Source organism: Scyliorhinus torazame, chromosome 15 (assembly GCF_047496885.1).
Source record: "Scyliorhinus torazame isolate Kashiwa2021f chromosome 15, sScyTor2.1, whole genome shotgun sequence".
Taxonomy (NCBI): domain Eukaryota; kingdom Metazoa; phylum Chordata; class Chondrichthyes; order Carcharhiniformes; family Scyliorhinidae; genus Scyliorhinus; species Scyliorhinus torazame.
In genome coordinates, this window is record NC_092721.1 from 42,799,102 (window position 1) to 42,819,742 (window position 20,641).

Sequence of the window (20,641 nt, forward strand, 5' to 3'; positions counted from 1 at the left end):
ACTTACAGTTTAAATTTATAGTGAATTAAAATGTTCAACTGAGGACACAGACAATGGTCAGACTACATTCTGGCGCCTGTTCGAGGAGGCTGGTACGGGAATTGAACCGTGCTGCTGGCCTGCAGCAGCAACAAACGCACAAACGCAGCAAACTTTTGAAACTCACAAGGAGTTTGGTATCTAGCTCTGGTTTTCATGAAACTACCGGTGGAGTGATGAAAATCATCCTTTATTTTGAGGCAATGTGCAACTCAATGCATCTATCTTCCTTGTCCGATAGCTGGGCTATGTACACAGTAATAGCAGTCATGGTCATGTTTTTAATGAATCAACATTTACGGTTTTTATTTCTAAGCACCTGAAGAAAGAAATATTTACATTTATATTGCATATTTCATGACACGTCCCACGTCACATGAACGAATGAAAACAAATTGTCATAGTGGCTTGCAACATTTCATTCATGAGGTAGACTCTCCAAATCATTTCTTTCCATGCTGAACTTCCTGACAGCCCCATCTATGCTCATACGTGACACTCATCCTTACGCAAAGAATAAACACGTGAACATACAAACATATAAATTAGGAACAAGAGAAGCCATTTGGCCCTTTGAACCTGCTCTGCCATTTCATAAGATCGTGTCTGATCTGATTGTGGCTTCAACTTCACGTTCTTGCCCACTCCCAATACCTTTTGATTCCCCTGATAGTCCAGAATCTATCTACCTCTGCCTTTAAAATATTCAATGACCCTACCTCCACCATTCTCTGGGGAAGAGAGTTCCACAATCTCATGAAAATAAGCAAAATACTGCAGATGCTGGAATATGAAACAAGAACTGAGGACACTGGAAAACCTCAGCAGGTCTGCCAGCATCTATCCAGAGTTAAACAGAGTCAATGCTTCGAGCCATAGGGTGCAATTTAACACTGCGTTGTGGCCGGCGCATATCTGGGCGTGCGGGTAAATAGCAAGAAATGCCAATATTGAGATTCGCTCCGGGGGTGAATCAGTTTGCTGCCTAAGCGCCCACTCCTGCTGGCGACTTCCAGATCTCGCCCAAAATTGGTGAGCACATCATTAACCCTCAGGATGGTTGGGCTTGATTAGGGGGCTGAAGTGTTCTAAGTCGGTGATCGCTCCTGGGCAGGGAGGTAAGAAGCTTTGCGCCATCTTTTAAAATTGTGTCGACCTATAACAGGGGCAACTACAGCTGTGGCCTGTCTGTTCTGTGAAACATTTCCAGGCCAGAGCCCTCCTGTGGGTTACCTCATGAAAGACAATTTCACCCCCTTTGACTGTGACCAGCCTCTAGCTTCACAGGGTGTGCCCTGGTGCTTCTAATGTGCTCCCTCAAGGTGGCTGCTGCAGTGGAGCTGTCTCAGGGAGCTGCAAACATCTACAAATTAAATCCTAATGAAAAAACGTAGCAAATGGTTTCTACGCAGCACATTCAAACATAATCAACATTTCATCCCGTTCTGGACCAAGGTGGCAGCTAAAATGTAAAGGCCACCTGGCCAGTCTGCTCATCTGCCAACCATAAAAGCAGACGGGCCACGTAAAATTGCAATCAATTGGGCGCATAATGGGCTAAATTGCCTGCTTGATTGTCAGCAGATGCACTTGTGCACCCGCTGACCAAAATATTGCTCGAGTGCACGATGATGTCGGGACACAATATCTTCTGACACTTCCAGGTCAGGCGCGTGTACGCACTTTAAATGTGAAATTCTGGCCATGGAATCAGGTCCTACTTGTATTGAAGCCATCGGTTATGGCTTGATAGCATGAGAACAACATGCAAGATGGTTAAAGGGATATAACCAAATTTATGCCTTCCATGTTAAACATCTCAAACAGAAGTTCCACTTAAAGGTCATGGACTAGACCGGCTTTAACTGGGCACAGTGCTCTGTGCAGTTTGGGGCCACTCCTTCCTCATGTGTAAGTGGTGGTCAACTCCATGAAAATACTTGTGGCCTCAAGCGTTTTGCAACATCTGAGTGCAATGTCTCTGCCTTTATTGCAGCACAAGCGGAAGTCACCCAATGCCTGAATTATGCAGTGGAAGCCCATTTTGAGGTTATGAGGCCACTGCTTGCTGTCAGACCGCTCCTATCACGGTTACAGATTCCATTGCTCAAAGAGGCTTTCAAGGTCTCACGGTAATCCAGCAATATGTTCACCAGCAGATTACGAGGATTGTCCTGGTGCACTCCAAGGCAGTGGCTGTGGCTGTGTCAAAAACAAACATTTTACACTCTCCCAGGATGAGAGCAAGTGTGCTCCAATGAACTACTCTGCTTGTTCCCTTATTGTTTCCAATCACCAGCCAGCTCAGGCAGCCATCACCCATCTTGAAGTGGTTCAGTTTTAAGTGTCCTTCCTGTTTATTTCCTTTGTTCCCATTTCTTTTATGTTACTTTATTATTCTGGTCTGTGGACCCAAAATCAGAATGTGCCCTTGAGTTGAAGCAGCCTGCTTAATCGGACACTGTGTTCCCAGGATTTGATTTTTGAGGGGAAAAGCACCGAGTGGATCTTAGGAACTAGATTTCGAGGCAGTCGGATTGATTGATTGGTTGCCGGCCGGTGGATTGGCCAGGGATGGAGTTCTGCCTGACAGCGGTCAGTGATTGGCTTCTGTATGATTTTTTTCTGAGAGAACTGGGCAGAAGTATTTAGACCTTTGAACTGAAAGGAACGCTACCTCTCTCGCCTGTTTGCTGAAGTAAAATACATGCTTTATTGTTATTTGCTGTCAACCTGAAGTTGCTGAGTCTGCAAAGATGGTAGACATACTTGCCAGGGAAAACCATCTCGAGCCTAGAGAAGACACTAACTAGAAATCTTCCCAGTGCTTCAAAGATCTTTATCCTTTTATTTTTTTTAATATTGTATTTTCCTTTCCCCTCTGTGTTGTTTGTCTGTGGGTGTGTAGAGAGTGCGGGTAGTTAAAAAGGGAAGGGTGTTTGGGAAATGGGGATTGGACAGTCAGTTACATTTTCTGTCCATTTAATTATAATACTATACATAATAAAAGGTTACTTGTGTTAAAGTTACAAACCTGGGACGGGATTCCCCCTAAACCGGCGGGGTGGGCCACTCCGGCGCCGAGGAGTGGCATGAACCACTCCCGCATAGGGCCACCCCAAAGGTGCGGAATCTTCTGCACCTTCAGGGGCTAGGCCGGCGCCAGAGTGTTTGGCGCTGCACCAACTGGCGTGGAAGTGCTTGACGCCACGCCAACTGCGCCGAAGGATCTCCCCCATCCAGCGCGAGTTGGCGTATGCACGGGAGCGCCAGCATGTGCTGGAGTCATCTCAGCGCATGTGCAGGGGGGGTTCTTCTCCTCGCCGGCCATGGCCGAGGTTGACAGCATGCGGTGCGGAGGGAGAGTGCTCCCAGGGCACAAGCCCGCCCGTGGATCGGTGGACCCCGATCACCACGGGCAAGGCCACCGCGGGGGCACCCCCCGGGGCCAGATCCCCCGCAACCCCCCCCGAGGACTCTGCAGGCCGCCCGTGGCGCCAGGTCCCACTGGTAAGGACCAGTTGTGATTTACGCCGGTGGGTCCTGCCGAAAACGGGCGGCCACTCGGCCCATTGCGGGCCGGAGAATTGTCGGGGGGGGGGGGCCGCTGCCAGCGGCCACCGATCAGCGCGATTCCCGCCCCCCCCCCGCCAAAACCCAAGAATTCGGCAGCCGGCAGGGGCTGGATATACATCACCCCCCGGCGATTCTCCAACCCGGCAGGGAGTCAGACAATCCCGCCCTAGTAACTGCAGTTTATTGGGCTCAACCAACGACCTTGGGTATTATAAATAAAATTTCATTTCACCTGCCTTGCACTGGCCCAGGGTGTCGTGACACAGTATGAAGCCGTGCCCTCTATGCCCTGAACTGCTCACGCTCAGCCAACTGCTATCTTCCCTGGAGAAAGTCAGCAATCTTCCGCTGTGAATGTCAGTAATCATCCACCAGCCTTCTGCAGCCACAGGGCTAACACTGTGTAGGGGAACCAAGCCAGGAAAAAAACACACGTCATACTCACAGGAAGAAAAAACACAAACATGAGTGGCTGAAGAAGTTGATAAGGAAGAAGTTTTTAGTGGTGCCTTTTATTTTAGCATTGTGGCCAAGAAGACAGTGTGATGATGTGTGACACAGGGATGGTGAGGCTGTTTTACAATGGAGATTCATATTCAGCAAGTTGAAACATTTGCGATTGTGTATACCCTGAACCATTGGTAAGTATGTGTCACATTATCAGCCCCATTGATGAACAGTGGACTGGATTCTCCGCTGTCGGGATGCTCTGTTTTGCCGGCAGCCCGGGGTTTCCCGGCGGCGTGGGGCTGTCCCACAAAGGGAAACTGCATTGACCAGCCGGCGAAATGGAGCATCCCGCCGGTGTGCTGAACCAGAAATCTGGCGCTGCGGGATGGAGAATCCAGCCCAGTGGATCCATTGTATCCTCTACTGGGTTGAGGGCATGCACTGTATCTACTCTTTGTCGGTCAACTTCTGCCACCTCTCATTGTGCACTGCTTTGTTTTGCATGAGAGAGGGGATTCGGTCAGTCAGTGATGTTGGGGATGTGGCTGCCATGGTGGAATAGCTGGAAGTCTGTACAATCTGAGATAGGGAGACTCTGCCTGCTAAGTGGATACGAATGGGTCATTAGGACTCATTTGCATCCGTTACCATCTTCCCGCTAGCGTACGGGTGCGAACCCCGATCCCACTGTCAACAAGGGGCCCATGATAGCATTTGGTTCCACACACGCCGCGTGCCTCGATTTCATCGGGATGCCCAGTTCTGCACCCGATCGCAATTTGCAGTCCCGGCTTCGCGGGACAGAGAATCCCGGCCATTATCTTTCTTGCAGCAATGTATGCAGATCCTCAGAACAATACTGTAGGCATTGACCTCTATGGGTGACTGCTCCAGTCTCTTCTCAGCACTTGTCTGGAGGATCTCCTAGCTCCTATGGCAAAGAGATAGCTGTCTCTTTATCACCTCCTGTGCCAGGGCCTTGAATGGCGCATCAGAAAATCTTGGAGCCTGCTCTCTGTCATGTTCCACAATCTTCATGACTCCAACATTGGATGGATGGTGGCTCTTTACCCAAAGACCTTCTGTTTGGTGAACTGGCGACTGGGTCGTGACCTCCTGGTATCCATAATGCTGTAACAAGGACACCTGCAAGTGAGAAATTAGGATGGTGAATATTTACACTGAGAACCTCTTCCCCACTGACCTCCAGTGTCTGCTGCAGACAGAATGCACCTCGGCCCAAAGACACAAGCCGGTGTAGTAGTGCAGGCTAGCTTTAAGGGGTGTTTGCTTCAAATAAATTTGGGGCCCCCCCCTCAGATATGCAGCCACTCAACGGCCTGTTTAGGGCGAGGCTAGCCACAACTTTTGCCATGAAGTTTGCATGACTAAGAATTGGCACGGAGTAATCGCGCATAATCCTTGTGCCTGTACGAAGGGGCTATGATATTTTTCACCTCAAGTTTTTTCACTATTTTGTCGACTGAAGTTTAAACCAGTTGTATTGGTTGGATGGTGGAACGGAACCTGATTTAAACCCTTTCTGTCATTATTCATTAATTTCTCTCACTGCTTGTTGCACACAAACCTGTGGTTAATTTTATTTTTCTAATGAGCTGCTGGTTTCTGCGCATTGTTTCCATTTTGTGTTTTCTTTCTCCCCCCGAAGAAACAACGGGGAATAGATAGAACATTTATGAGGCGCCTTCCACAATTTCAGAACATCTTACCATGAACAAATTACTTTTGAGAAGTAATCACTGTTGTAATGTTGGAAAATGTGGCTGTGGGTTTGCATAAAGCAAAATGCCACAAACAGCAATGAGATAAGTGACGAGATAATCTATTTCAATAATGCCGGTTGAGGGATAAATATTGAGCAGGACTCTGGGGAGAACTCTTCTTCTCTTCTTCAAATATGGCCGTTGAATATTTTACATTTACTTGAGAGGCAAGGCAGAATTTTAGTTTAACATCTAATCCAAAAGTCAGTACTTTTGGCAGGAAATCAGTACCTCGGTAATTTACTGAGGCATCAGTCCACATTATAATAATCTTTATTGTCACAAGTAGGCTTACATTAACACTGCAATCGAGTTACTGTGAAAAGCCCGTAGTCGCCACATTCTGCTGCCTGTCCGGGTACACAGAGGGAGAATTCTGAATGTCCAAATTACCTGATAGCACATCTTTCGGGACTTGCAGGAGGAAACCGGAGCACCCGGAGGAAACCCACGCAGACACGGGGAGAACGTGCAGCCAGTGACTCAAGCCGGGAATCAAACCTGGAACCCTGGCGCTGTGAACCAACAGTGCTACCCGCTGTGCTACCTTGCCGCCCACATGTGCTTCAATCAATGGAGTGAGATTTCAAACAGCCTCTTCACTGCACTCCTCTATTTTTGGTGAGACCTGGACAACATATGCCAGGCAGGTGAAAAGGCTGAACAGTTTCCACCCTCACTGTCTCAGACGTATCCTCTGCATCTCTTGGCAGGACAAGGTCACCAACTCAGAGGCCTGTAACGTGCTCATGCCATCACAAGACAGCCATTGCTAAGTCATCTGCACTGGCCCGACCATTTTCATTGGATGGGTGATGGCTGTTTACCAAAGACCTTCTGTATGGTGAACTAACCACTGGATCACAATCTCCTAACACATATTAAGTAGGGTGCTCTTTCCAAGAGCCGGTGCAGACTCGATGGGCCGAATGGCCTCCTTCGGCACTGTAAATTCTATGATTCTATGATTCTTTACTTCCACCACATGGAGACCTGCAAGCAAGAATTTAAGATGGTGGATATTGACAGTGACAACTGGGAGATGTGACCTTTGGAGAGTAACTGTTTGGACGGGTATTGGAAGATGCGAGAGAAGGAAAAGCTCAGCTGTCGAAGAAGAGGGCCTGGAGCAAACAGAAGCCTGAGAATTGTGCACTTTCTCAGCCCACTGTCTTTCTCTGCGGCAAATCAGGCAGACACTGCCACAGAGTGGGGCTCCTGAATGGTGCTTACTACAGAGCTTCCAAACCATTACCTTACAAGAAGGAAAGCTGCCGCAGGAACTTCAATCCACAGCTTTCTGGCTCAGAGACTAGAGAGCTACCGTCGTCATGATTATCAGCTTAGAAGCTATGCATAACAAAGAGCATTGCAGCATTGATATTATATGTGTCAAAGAACTTGCTCAACTTATACAAAGCTTTGAGCCTAGCTGTTCACATCTTTTTGAGATAAGGAGAATGTACCCTTTATATTTTGCTTCTTCCCTGCATTCCAGAATTACCAGAGCAAATAAATAAAAGACAAAGTAGAATTGGACAGGTGAATTGTCAATTATATTAAAGAATTGCTTTGATTGAATGTTTTGTTACATTTATATTGTGAATATTTTGGCCTATTTGTGGGTAGGTTAACCTGTCTGGCTATGTTCTGCTACAATGTTTTCAGTTGGTTTCCTTTCTCGTATTAGTGTCCCCTCCATTGCCATGGGGTAAGGTGGAGGATATCGCACATGTCTTCATTCGAGAGGATCAACAGGCATGGGGAGATATAAGGAGCGACATTAATAAACAATAAGATGAACGATTGCATTTGCTGACTGGAGGCAATTTCTCAGGTCAGATGAAAGCACAGGATTCAGGTGCCATTCTTGCATCTCCCTAATTTATGCAGTTTAGAGTTTTTAATGATTGTTGTGTAGATTTTAATTTCAGTAAAATAAAACATGCTTACTTGACAGAAGCAAAAAGGCATCATGAGGGGAGAGCTTATAATTAGTGACACTAGCACACAAATGAATGCTTGTTACATTTGAACGACTTTGCTATTTAAAACAAGAACATTAATCTTCATTACCTGTGGTGAACATATTGTACCAACCATTCACCACTGTATCACATTGTGTATCACATTGTATCATGCTGTTGCCCATGTGGGCTCCACCTATGGACCATTGTACTGTACTACATGGAATGTATCATGTTGGTGCCCTTGTGGGCTCCTCCCCTGGCTCCGCCCCCTTGAGGGGAGGTATAAAGAGCAGCTGCCCTGTAGGTGGCTCTCACTAGCAGAGAAATCACAGGCAGGCACTGTTCTAATCGATTAAAGCCACAGTTCACTTCCACACACTGTCTCGCGTGAATTAATGGTCGCATCATTACCCCACCTGACACCCCATCTAAAATCATTGTGACAGTACCACTACCTCAAGGAGTGCAGCCATTCAAGGATAAAGGTCCATCACAACTTTCTCAGGAAAACTGGGATGGGTAGTAGTTCTAGCCTTGCAGGATTTCCCACATCCCGAGACCTAACCAATCTGAATTAGAGGGCTATTTTAAATAGGTTCACCCCTTACATGTTAAAATCATGGGAGTAGGAATGTCACACCTTCCGCTGGGGCAATTGAAATAATTTCACATTGTGATTGATGCCTAGATTAGTAGCTTTGAAGTAGGCAGATGTAGTTAATGAGCATTAACCACGTTAAAAGTATAGAAGCTCAGTAGGCCCGAGGAGGTAAATCCAAATAATAATTTATTTTCTGCCACAAGAAAAGGCTGCAACACGATGTGAAGCACAAACTGGTACTACCGACCATGCTGTTCCTAAGCTGGGCCAACTTTTAGGAGGTGATTTCCATGAGCCCCAGTCAATGCACTTCCACCCATTTACGGGGGAGCGCGTTTTCCTCGAGCCCCATTGGGAGATCAATCGAGGTTGTTCCCATGGGTCTTTGAAGGTTTATTTAAAAAAGAGTAATTATACAAGTACAATGGTGTGGGAAAGCAACAATCATAAACTTAATGACCTGCACAGATGGGTAACTTACTTAATAATTGACTTAATAATCTGTATTGTCACAAGTAGGCTTACATTAACACTGTAATGAAGTTACTGCGAGAAGCCCCGAGTTACCACGATCCAGCACCTGTTCGGGTTCACAGAGGGAGAATTCAGAATGTCCAAATTACCTGACAGCATGACTTTCGGGACTTGTGGGAGGAAACCGGAGGAAACCCATGCAGGCACTGAGAGAACGTGCAGACTTCGCACAGGCAGTGACCCAAGCCGGGAATCGAACCTGGGACCTTGGCGCTGTGAAGCCATGGTGCTTACCACGATGCTACCGAGCTGCCCAAATGTGTGATAAGAAGCACAGATTCCAGCTATTCTCCCAGTAAAGGGGCGGCACGGTGGCACAGCGATCAGCACTGCTGCCTCACAGTGCCTGGGATCCGGGTTCAATTCCGACCTCGGGTGACTGTGTGGATTTTGCACGTTCTCCATGTGTCTGCGTGGGTTTCTTCCCACAGTCCAAAGATGTGCAGGTTAGGTGGATTAAGTCTCCTTCTGCACTGTCGGGATTCTATGAATACAGCTGCAACCTCTATAATTCTGGTCATTTCATGAAAAATGATAACCAAAATATATAATTGTGTTACAGCCTTTGTATCGGGGAGACACCATGGTGAACCAGGCAGTGTCTTCCTGGCCCGGTTGTGAATAAAGGTCTTGGTTACTGGAACTCACAGATTTGATTGGTTGAATCTTTTACCCCAGAACACTGGTATGCTTGAGCCTGCACTATCACCAACAATAATTTCTCATGTTACATGTTAGAAGATGCTTAAAATTCAGAGCAGGTAGATTAATGTAAAATAAACAGTTTAATGTCAGCATGTGACCCATCTCATAATAAAGAATAATAAAATTTTACTGCTCAGTTGTGCCGTCGTTTTTTTTTTTAAACAAAATTCCTCTGGAATCAGCGTAACCGATGTAAAAGATCTTGGGTTTTGTGCACACACGATGCTAAGTGGGATCCAAGATGGGTGCCGGAGCGTGGCCATTCTCTGCGAACTCTCCCTCACAGATCCTCTTCCTCCATCTCTTTTAACCATACTAATCTTTTAAAACTTAAGTCTAAGACTATTACTATCTCTAACCAGGCTCTGTTATGTTTACTTACAGGACTGGAGATCTTCCAACGTCCGTGGACCGACCCACATGACCTGACACAACTCGACCCTGCAGCGACCTGACCTCGACCTGGAAGAGGAAGAGGCCCGACGTAGAGGTCAGATCCCGACTTCGAGTAGAAATCAACCCGGCTCCTGGAGCGTCAACCCGTCGTACGAAGCGTCCTCGGCTTCTGAGGCGTCCCATCCAGCTCTCGGAATGCCGCCCGACCCGACCCGACCCGGAGAGGCCCACCTCGCACCAAGACTCGCCAGCAGGTGGAGAGGAAGAGAATCGCGTGAATAGGCACGACCAGGCCTCGACCGAGGCCTAACCTCAGGAACGCCCCACCCGACCACCAACACTGGAACCGGCGACGTCACCCATCCCAACCTGACACAGGAAGACCCTGCCAGCGACCCAAAGCAGGCCTGAGCACCCCCAAAACAGCGAAGATCCCATGTGTGGACCCGAACACGTTGAAAGGTAGACCCATCCTCACAGAACCCTGGTACCTGACTGGATCGCTAACATTCCTCCCCAGCCCCCCAGTGACCCTGAAATCGCACCCAGGACCCTTCCAGACACAACAACTTACCTTCCACAAGGTCAGACTTGTCCCATCTGACTCCGGGACTACCCAGAAGCAGCCGCTGACATAGGAAGCGAGGAAAATACCCTGGTCTGCAGATCAGGTTAAAACAACGTTTCAAGAGCAACTTTGTTCTGTTTTACAATTAAGAGGAACTGTTTTGGATGCCAGGATACTGGTAGCCAACCTTGAAAAGTTTTTAAATGGTTATGTTTTAATCTGCTAAGAAACTGACTATGATACACTCGTCTAACCAGAAAATAGTTTTGTATATATTTTTTAGCTTGTCCTCAGGCATTTAAAATCAACTTACTCATAGGTGATGCTCGACACCGTGATTTAAAATACATATTTCATCTTCAACTATATTTTAAAAAGTGCACCAAGTTCCACTCTTCGATGTATTGAAGTTTTTAAAAAGTTTTTAAAGGCTGCTCAATGGGTTATGTCAGATTTTGCACTTGCTGATATGGAAGTAAATTTGAGCAGAAACCCAGAGGGAAGAGCCGGAGTTTTATCAGGCCAGTAAGCGCCAATGGGGTCCGTGAAACGAAAACAAAATGAGATTGGCTGGAAGCCCAACATTGTGACTCACATAAGCATTTTATCAATCACGTGATCCATGGAGAGTGGACTTCTGACATCAAGGCAATAGAACACAAAGTGAGGTTTTTAAAAGACCAATTTACCTGTAATTTTACAGGGCGATTTGGATTTTTATCAATGTTGGGCTATGGGTCTTCCGAGTCCTGCCTGGTGAAATGTGACAGCCGCCAGCCAGTAGATGCAAGGGAGTGGGGGAACAAGTCCTTTCTGTCCAACGAAGCCATCAGGAGAGCCAGCATGCAATGGCTGAGAGAGTGGTGCGTAAGACAGTAGGAGAAGTCGGCTGATGTGTAGAGAAGGCCCCAGGAGTGTTTGTGGCCAGGATCAGATTTGAGTGCTTGCAGTTTCCCTGAGGAGAGGACTGAGGAGAAGGTTTGGGATGTGGGAGTCCATCTTGGTAAAAGGCTGACGGTTCAGAGAAATGCCACCTTCCATGGACCTCAGAAATAAAGGCATGTGTCCCCTGTTAAGAGGTTAAGACCAGTGAGACACATAACAAACCTCACAAACATGAAGAGTGTTGCCCAGGGTGGGCAGGACACAGAAGTGCACAAAGGGGCACAGCAACAACCATGTCTGCACAGAAGAGCCTATCCTGAGGAGAGAGTCCACTGCCCAATGCTGAACTTTCTCTAAATGTTGAGTGGCAGTGTTAGTGAACAGGGTAACTCTCCATGGAGGCTCTCACTGATCGCTGCGCCATGTTGCAGGATGAGCTGAGATTCATGGGGTCTGATTGACATCCATTATCAGCAGCACTTAATATCAACTACAAATATCTCACAGTCTGCATGCAGCCCACTAGTACATCAAGTAGGTGACCAATGGTATGTTCAAGAGGGTCAGTGCCTATGTGTGCTACCAAACATAAACAGAGAAGCAAGCAGAGAGATCCATTGGGTTCAGGGCCATTGCTGGATTTACTCTGGGTGCAAGGTAACAACATCTCTTTGGTAGGTGAACCTGAACTTCTACTCTTAAACTCTTAAAGTACAGACGCTTCTCTGAACCCTTCCAGTGTGGTAAAATAATCAAGATTCAGAACTCAGTACAACTCAGCATTTTGTAATGGTTTACTGCAACACTGATAAATCACACCCATTGCAATGATTGTTGTAACCCCTTCCTGCCCCCGCCCCTCCTTTAATTGAATGATCTTAAATCTTGCATACATTCCGCAACTTGGGTTTGTGTCTAGGCAATTAACATATAAAAATGTTTCAATGGGCAATGTTCTAGACTTATCAGCAACATTGGATTGGTAAATGAATTTTAACCTCTGAAGCACGTTTGGAATTAGTGCTTCTAAGGGATGTGTGCCAATTCAGACGTAATGGAACTATAGCTATTAGCTTGTAAGCACTATTTAAGCTTGGCCACAGGGATTCATTGGTCAAGGCAGTCACTTAAATCGGACAAACACATAGCATTGTAAGGTCCGACTGCGTTAGAAATTCTGGTTCACATGAAGTCATTTTGTGCCTCTGAATAATTTTATTTCAGATTCTGTTGTTATAGGATATGCTGACATCTTCAAGGGGCGTATCTTAAAGTATCGTCAATCATTACTACCTCGGCAAAATATGGAGCGGGATTCTTCGCCGATGCGATTCTCTATTCCGCCAGCAGCGCACCCAGGCCCACGGGTTTCCCGCCGGTGTGGGGCAACCACAATGGGAAATACCATTGACAGAACATAGAACATAGAAAATACAGCACAGAACAGGCCCTTCGGCCCACGATGTTGTGCCGAACCTTTGTCCTAGATTAATCATAATTGAATTTACAGTGCAGAAGGAGGCCATTCGGCCCTTTGAGTCTGCACCAGCTCTTGGAAAGAGCACCCTACCCAAACTCAACACCTCCACCCAACACCAAGGGCAATTTGGACATTAAGGGCAATTTATCATTAGCCAATTCACCTAACCCACACATCTTTGGACTGTGGGAGGAAACCGGAGCACCCGGAGGAAACCCACGCAGACACGGGGAGGACGTGCAGACTCCGCACAGACAATGACCCAAGCCGGAATCGAACCTGGGACCATGGATCTGTGAAGCAATTGTGCTATCCACAATGCTACCGTGCTGCCCTTAAGAACAAATAAATCTACACTATATCATTTTCCCGTAATCCATGTACCTATCCAACAGCTGCTTGAAGGTCCCTAATGTTTCCGACTCAACTACTTCCACAGGCAGTGCATTCCATGCCCCCACTACTCTCTGGGTAAAGAACCTACCTCTGATATCCCTCCTATATCTTCCACCTTTCACCTTAAATTTATGTCCCCTTGTAATGGTGTGTTCCACCTGGGGAAAAAGTCTCTGACTGTCTACTCTATCTATTCCCCTGATCATCTTATAAACCTCTATCAAGTCGCCCCTCATCCTTCTCCGCTCTAATGGAGGGAATGTAGAATCCTGCTGTCGTCAAGGGAGCATCGCCGAGAAACACATGGCTCATGGCCGGGATTCTTGGGAGAATCCCTCCCAAGATATATTAGTCCCATGACATGCTGTCAGTCAACCAGCAGCAATGGTCAAGGTCAGATGTGAGTGCAATAGCCTCCCAGTTAACTCTATTTACAGAGTCTTCAACATTATTGTTTCAGCAAACTTTGTAACATGGTGGCTTCACAGATTTTGAAGATTTGACAAGGTCTGTGAAGCAGACTCACCGGCGCCGCTTCCCCTTATTTGGAAAGGCATACATACTTGGGGCAATGGTAACTAGGACCCGCCCAGCCATTGAGGTACCCGCCCCTAATTGGCCAGAATCGATTATGGTGATCAAGACCCTATCGATCCATTGGATCCTGAGTTAGCACCGCCCAAAAGGGCGCAAATAATGAGAAGGCGCAATTAGGGATCGATCTTTTTTGGGACCGGCCTGTGCCCACACCAACTGCAGCATAACGAATAGCCAAGTTCAAGACCCGCTATCGCTACCTGAGAGAGACGAGCTGCAGCCGAGAGGAACCTGACGACTTCCAGTCGACACATGTGGGGATTCAGATAAAGGCCTTATCTACCTGCAAAGAGCTGGTCATCCAGAAGTTAAGTAAAGGTCATCTTTGTTGATAGGTGTAGTTTAATGCGTAGCCGTGTGTATCATTGCACAGAGAGATGAGTCTTGTGTTTAATAATAAACTGTCTTTTGAACTAACATACTGGTTGTGTGGTCGTTTGGTCAATACAAAAAATATACTCGCAGCTTGTGTGGTTATGATTAGCAACACTCCGCCCTGGAATCACACCTCATTCCAAGCAACATGTTTTAATTCCCAGTAAGATTGTTTGGATTTGGGAGAGCATAATTTTTTTAAGTCTATCAGCTGCGAAATTCAAGCAGGAACAGGCATAAAAAAGAAGATCTGAAGGGTCTCATTTTGAGCAAAACTCACAATAGCAGAATTCATCACTGCTGAAGTGAAATATTGCAATCTGGACTGAAAAGGAAAAGTCCAGCCAGTCACTGCTTCCAAAAGCCAGAAGAAGCCGGTTAAAAAAAAAAACTTTCTTGACTGTGCGTTTTCATTTTCGAAGTCCTGCAGAACATTCCCCTGCCTAAATCACTGCTTGGTGGGTGGAGCTTAGGTTTTAAGCTGGGAAAATTAATAAAGAGATAAATACCGCCCGCCACACTTGCAGTCAAGCAATAAACTATGACCACAATGCATCCAGTTGAATTGAAAAGTAACAGATTTCATATCTGGGTTTATTTTGTTCCAGTAAGTGTCGAGCTACACAAATATTCCTGAATCAGAAAAACAAGCTATGAAAATTGAAATTTCTATAGGCAATGAAGGCCTCCACAGACTGAACATGTCAGGTCTATCTGACAACCTTCTTAAAAATCCAAGTAATCAAATAAAAGATGGTCAACACTTGGAAGATAAACCCCCTCCCCCTCCCTCCCCACACAACTCTCCAACCCCTTGTTCCATTTAGACGTCATCCCTCGTGAACTTGAGGCTGCATGCCTGGACGCATACAGAGGCTGCCCTCCGGTACACCATCCCATGCCCACCCCCCCAGCCCAGCCATGGGAGCCTTGCGTCCCCAATATTGTTATGCATCTTTCATCTACAGGCTGGAGATACCTCCCCTGATCATGCCTATCCCATCATGACCAGCTCAGTGCTGAGACAGCCAACCCCAGGATTACCATGTGTGAGGCACTGACAAATTGTGTACATCTCCCATTGAGCATGCAGGCCTTGCTCCTCCCTGAACTGGAACCACGACATGCATGCCATGCGTAGCTCTATAGAATGGCCCACAAAGCTCCAGGTCTGTCTTTAATCTTGCAACCTGGCCTTTTGTCCTCACTCCCGGGACAATGACTTTCTGTCTGCCCCTTATTTCCCAGTTAACACTGTTAAGTAATGGGTTAAGAGACATTGCAATTAGTTGTCTCATTTGTGTTAAGTATCCATTAATTGACACTGATATGAAAAGGGGCTTCAGGTGGCCTCTGTCAGGTGATGTATAGTTAGAGTTTTGTGCAAAGGCTGTTGGAATGAAATAAATGTGTTTGTGGATGGGGATGATAATACTCTGAAGTCGCTGAAAAGAGTGGTGATCCCTTGCAATATTGCCGGAGTGAATCATTTCATTAGCACGGATGTTGTATCAAATGAGATACCTTTGCTTCTGAGCAGACCATTGATGAAGAAAGCACACATGAAACTGGATATGGAACAGGATAAGGCAACAGTTTTTGGAAAGACGGTGGACTTACAAGTTACACAGTCGGGACACTATTGTATTCCATTACTGAAAACTAATATTTCAAGTAGAGTGGTTAAGGATGTGTTAATGGCAGTTGAAAATGGGACTTTAGCTGATAAACTTGTGGGATTAAAACTGCATAGGCAATTTTCACATCCGTCTCCTCGGAGGCTGAAAAATGTATTAAAGGATGCAGGGCTAAGGGATGACGACTATATTAAACTGATAGAACAGGTTAGTGACCGCTGTGAAGTTTGTAGGAAGTACAGAAGGACACCAGCACGACTGATAGTAACCCTACCTTTGGCCAGGGATTTTAACAACATTGTGGCCATGGACCTTAAGATCTGGGATAAAGCAAATAATATATTTATTTTGCATTTTGTAGATTTAGCAACCAGATTTACTCAATCAACGTTTGTACGAAGTAAAGAAAAGAGAGTAATTCTGGATCAAATCGTGGAAAAATGGATAGGGACAGGAATGGTTCCACCGGCAAAATTCATTACGGACAATGGGGGAGAATTTGCTAATGATGAGTTTAGGGATATGTGTGAAAACATGAATATCAGCGTTATGAATACGGCTGCAGAAAGCCCATTTGGTAATGGTGTCTGTGAAAGAAATCATGCTGTCATCGATGACATGCTTCGTAAAATTTTGGCAGATCGACCAAATTGCAAGCTAAATTCAGCTTTAGCATGGGCAGTACATGCAAAGAATTCATTGCAGATGGTTGGGGGCTATAGTCCTTATCAATTAGTGTTTGGTAGAAATCCTAAAATTCCGTCCATTTTGGATGACCAGCCTCCAGCTTGGGAGGGGACTACAATTAGCTCTGGTTTTGCTGAACATTTAAATGCATTGCATAGCAGTAGAAAAGCTTTTTTGGAAGCAGAAGTCTCTGAAATAATTCGCAGAGCTTGGAGACATAACGTACGGCCATCAGATGCCGTTTTTCAGCAAGGAGGCATGGTATACGATAAGAGAGACAATTCTAATGAATGGAAAGGCCCAGGGAAGATCATAGGCATAGATGGCAAAACAATTATGTTGCAACATGGTAATCAAACTGTTAGGGTACATTCATCAAGGATAATGGGTACAGATTACAAATTTTCAAATTTAGACAGAGCAGACAGGCGTGAAGAGGAACCAGAGTCATCTGTTACGCATGTGTTACAGAACTATGAAGACCAATTAACTGATATAGACAGGGTTTCTGTGGAGGAACACAACACTTCTGATGAAGTAGAACAGGCCATTTTTCTGAAAGGGCAACTGCCAAAAGTTGGTACAAAAGTGACATACTTGCCTGAAGGGTCTAGTCAATGGGAGTGTGCAACTGTTTTCGTTGAGCAGGGAAGGCCACTGGAAAGTATAAACATTGGTTGAATGTACAGCATTCAGGGGAAGGAGTCAAGACAATGGATTGGGAAAACGAAGTTCAAAAACGGAGGGCACAGAAACGCAGTGCCAGTTCAGATAGTACATCAGATAGTACATCAGATAGTGAACAGGTCCACAGGAAAAGGTCGAGATCTATTGAAAGGACATCCCACAGCAGAAGGGAAAGATCAAGCAGTAGCAGTACAGAACGAGATACCAGGCGGGAGAGGGGACGTAGTTTATCAAGATCTCGGAACATGAGTAAGACTATGAATACTAATAGGAGTAGAAGCCCGCACGCACGTGAGATTTTGGTGGCTTCAAATTAATTAGATGAAAAAGTTATCAAAGAAGCTAAACAGCAAGAATTGCATCGTTGGAGTGAATTTGGGGTATACACGGAAGTACCGGACTGGGGACAAAGAGCTCTATCCCACAGATGGATTTGCATGAAAAAGGTTCTTCGGGATGGAACTTATAAGGCAAAGGCCAGGCTTGTGGTAAGGGGCTTTGAAGAAAACTTAGAAGATCAGGATTTAATGGTAGATTCACCTACAGCAGGAAAGGTTATTTTAAAGATCTTCTTGGCTCTATTAGCCACAAAGGCATGGGAATGCATATCTATAGATATAAAAGTTGCCTTTTTGCAGGGGCATCAGCACCAGAGAGACATTTTTTTCCGTCCTCCTAAAGAAGCAGCTAACACAGAAGGGGTACTCTGGAAGTTGAACAAATGTGTATTTGGATTAAATGATGCATCTAGAGTCTGGTATTTTTCGGTCAGGTCAGTTTTGTTAAAGTTAGGTTGTTGCCAGTTGAAAGCAGATCCTGCAATGTTTTACTGGCATTATAAAGGAAACCTTTCTGGCATTTTTATGATGCATGTCGATGATTTCTTGTGGGGTGGGACTAGTGATTTCGAAGCTATTGTAATCTCTGGTTTGAGGAAAGAATTCAGGGTTGGAAGTCAGGCTTCCGGTGCATTTAAATATAGTGGACTAGAAATCGGACAGACTAAGTTAGGGGCAACTTTACGTCCGCAATCTTATTTGGAAAGCATCAGCCCAATAGCAATTAGTCGTGGCCGGGTTTCACAATAAGACGTAATGGTTTCAAAGATAGAAAAAGAGCAACTGCGAAGTTTAATTGGGCAACTGAATTGGCTAGGTAGACAGACTAGACCGGACGCGAGTTTTGATGTCTTAGAGTTGAGTACAAAAATGAATGATACCAAAGTGGAAGACATAATAAGAGCAAATAAAGCATTGACCAAACAAAAAATGCAGGAGTGTGTTTTGAAGTTCCCGGTTTTAGGTGACCTTAGGCACTTGATACTCATTGTATATAGTGATGCGTCCTACGCAAATTTATGCGATGGGGTTTCAAGTGCAGGAGGTTTTATAATTTTCCTTTTGGGGAACAATGGTAAATGTTGCCCGCTTTTGTGGGAAACAAAGAAAATAAGGAGAGTGGTAAAAAGTATTTTGGCTGCTGAGACGTTAAGCCTTGTACAGGCGGTGGATATGGCCTTTTATATAAGTATGATATTGACAGAAATTTTGGGATTCGGGGATTTGGGTAATATACCTATTGACTGTCACATTGACAATAAATCCCTGTGGGAAAATGTGCACTCTACAAAAAGTGTCAATGAAAAGAGGTTGCGGATAGACATCGCAAGTTTGAAGCAGATGTTGGACAGAGGGGAAATAACAAAAATTAAATGGGTCGACAGAAGCTATCAACTGTCAGACTTTTTTAATGAAAAGAGGGGCGAGTTCAAAGAAACTTTTGGATATTGTTAATGAAGGGTGCTTGTTTCTGTGACTGTTTTTTTTTCTTTCTTGTCCAAACAAAAAAAAAAAGGGGGGAAATCATGTGTGTGTTTTTGAGTTTCTTGAAATTTTGTTTTCACCTAATTATTATTTGTTCTCCAAGGAAGGGGAGACTGTTAAGTAATGGTTAAGAGACATTGCAATTAGTTGTCTCATTTATGTTAAGTATCTATTAATTGACACTGATATGTAAAGGGGCTTCAGGTAGCCTCGGTCAGGTGATGTACAGTTAGAGTTTTGTGCAAAGGCTGTTGGAATGAAATAAATGTGTTTGTGAAAAAGGAACAGAACTTTAGACTCTTCATATCACAGCAGCTAAAACGTCTAATAATTGGTAGCAGAGGATGGTTGCTGTGTAAATGTGAAGGGTTGAAAGATACAACCTTTCCAGATCAAACCAAGGAGTGAGTGAGAAAAAAAAAAAGGGATATATGGCTGAACCGAGGATAAAGATGGCTGGATATGACTATCCTCCCTTATTTTCTGAAAGGGAATCGTACGACCAATGGAGAAGTGCAGTAGTTATGTGGACAAAGTTAACTGCTTTGGGAAAGAGAAAACAAGCTATGCATTGGCTCTTTCTCTACCATATGGCAGTAAAATCCGAAACAAAGTGTTTTCTGAGCTGGAATCGGAAGAGTTAGACTCAGAAGAAGGTCTGGAAGTACTTTGGCTGCTGAGACGTTAAGCCTTGTACAGGCGGTGGATATGGCCTTTTATATAAGAATGATATTGACAGAAATTTTGGGATTCGGGGATTTGGGTAATATACCTATTGACTGTCACATTGACAATAAATCCCTGTGGGAAAATGTGCACTCTACAAAAAGTGTCAATGAAAAGAGGTTACGGATAGACATCGCAAGTTTGAAGCAGATGTTGGACAGAGGGGAAAATAACAAAAATTAAATGGGTCAAAGTACTTTGGCTGCTGAGACGTTCAGCCTTGTACAGGCGGTGGATATGGCCTTTTATATAAGTATGATATTGACAGAAATTTTGGGATTCGGGGATTTGGGTAATATACCTATTGACTGTTTTTGAGTTTCTTGAAATTTTGTTTTCACCTAATTATTATTTGTTCTCCAAGGAAGGGGAGACTGTTAAGTAATGGGTTAAGGGACATTGCAATTAGTTGTCTCATTTGTGTTAAGTATCCATTAATTGACAATGATATGAAAAGGGGCTTCAGGTGGCCTCTGTCAGGTGATGTATAGTTAGAGTTTTGTGCTCAGGCTGTTGGAATGAAATAAATGTGTGTTTGTGAAAAAGGAACAGAACTTTAGACTCTTCATATCACAGCAACTAAAACGTCTCACAAACTCTATCTGTGTAAAGTCTTATCTTCAAATAAAGAACCCGCATTTTGCTTTATGAATCCTTGCATACAATTGGTATATTTATACTTTGAGTAGAGAGAAATATATCAGCTTCCAGCTTATTTTTCTTAA

At 45.0% G+C, this 20,641-nt stretch overlaps 2 long non-coding RNA genes across 2 annotated transcripts in view; one reads left to right on the plus strand and one right to left on the minus strand.

Moving 5' to 3' along the window:
- Positions 1-14,398, plus strand: part of LOC140391580 (uncharacterized) — a 39,929-nt gene extending 25,531 nt beyond the window's left edge. Inside the window, exon 2 of the long non-coding RNA XR_011935115.1 lies at positions 10,044-14,398. This is a non-coding gene — a long non-coding RNA (uncharacterized lncRNA). The remainder of the gene's footprint in view (positions 1-10,043) is intronic.
- Positions 318-10,198, minus strand: LOC140391582 (uncharacterized). The gene is made up of 2 exons (XR_011935116.1): positions 10,042-10,198; positions 318-5,211 (listed from the first exon to the last, which is right to left on the minus strand). It is a non-coding gene; the product is annotated as an uncharacterized lncRNA (long non-coding RNA).
- Positions 14,399-20,641: the final 6,243 nt, after the last annotated feature.